Source organism: Bactrocera latifrons, unplaced genomic scaffold (assembly GCF_001853355.1).
Source record: "Bactrocera latifrons isolate USDA-ARS-PBARC rearing strain unplaced genomic scaffold, ASM185335v1 scaffold_2149, whole genome shotgun sequence".
NCBI lineage: Eukaryota > Metazoa > Arthropoda > Insecta > Diptera > Tephritidae > Bactrocera > Bactrocera latifrons.
The window spans coordinates 1-1,336 of NW_017535685.1; the positions used below are offsets into that span (position 1 = coordinate 1).

The 1,336-nt window shown below is 40.8% G+C and overlaps 1 long non-coding RNA gene across 1 annotated transcript; it reads left to right on the top strand.

The window, feature by feature from the left end:
* Positions 1-14: 14 nt before the first annotated feature.
* On the top strand, positions 15-1,328 carry LOC108968408. The gene is made up of 3 exons (XR_001993330.1): positions 15-606; positions 663-807; positions 879-1,328. It is a non-coding gene; the product is annotated as an uncharacterized LOC108968408 (long non-coding RNA).
* Positions 1,329-1,336: the final 8 nt, after the last annotated feature.

The window sequence follows — 1,336 nt, forward strand, 5'->3', positions numbered from 1 at the left end:
GCGAGGATATTACATTGTTTTAACGGAAGCAAGCAAGTGAAGCAGGAAATCAAGGGTTAGCCAGCTGCATTGTCGCTTGATGCGTAAGTGTGTATATTGTGGCGGTGCGTATTTTTCGAGCACACTGCACTTTCGTGTGAACGACGTGCCATTATAAGGCGCGCAAGCCAAAGCGCGGAACTTTAATCCACCAAAACCAACCTACTCCCAACTCAAGGCTTTCCCACGGAACCACCAAATAAGGTATTACTTTCTGGGAGTGACAAGATATTTTGAGACTGACACCTATTCTGCTGTAGATGTCTTAGAATTGTCGTAAAGGAAGCTACCGCTTCGCGAACAGACGACTTTGTTCATGAATGGAGGGTATTTGGGTGCAGCCTATGAAAGGAAAATGCTTCGAAAATATTACTTGCCGAGTTTTTGAAGATTGAGCTATCAAACACATGTAACAAAATATAAAAGTGATCGGCAAGAGCTCTATGCTGTAAAAGTGTTGGATTACACATGTCATTATACGAACAGATGATATGGAATTGCCCATGACTGAGAAGAAGAAGCACACCAGCATTTTTGGTCTCCCTACACTCGTGCTTTCAAACCATGGTAAGTGTGATCTGATTGTTCTGTATATCTTTGAGGTTATGTGCTTTGTGTTCAAGGATCGCTTGTTCTTCATTATGATAGTGATATTATGTCACGTGCAGATCTATGGCCGTCTCAAGGAATCTGTAGCTGTGTAAGAATTCTGAGGTAGAGCTTGCCCTCCTTGTATTGAAGAACGTGATTCCAACAGAACTTTCTATGGTACGAATATCTACAGAGATAAGCTCCAAGTATTACACTTATAATTAAAATAACTGTACATTTCATTACAGATACCAAACTATGAACCCTATAACCACACCGCCGATTGGTGGTCTTGGGGTGTTCTGATTTACGAAATGTTGACGGGCCAAAATCCTTTCGAGGGTGTGGATGATGAGAACACGTTCAAAAATATTAAAGATAAGAAAAATGTCTTTCCGAAACACTTCTCTCAAGAGGTTATGGATGGGCTAACTAGCGTGAGTAATTTTAGAAGAAGAARAACTCGTTGACGACAGTGTCTTGTGCTTTGAAGTTCCTTGCTAAGAAGCCAAACAATCGTTTATGTGCCGGACGCTATGCACGCTCTGAGGTAACCATATATCCATTCTTTAGGAATATTGACTGGAAGCTAAGGAAACGGAGCCACCTATTGTGCCAAAAATTGTAAACGCTGAGCTAAAGGCTTAACAGTCGTTATCAGTAAGTGATAATATCGAATTTCGATAAAGCTTTCATAACTGAGAAA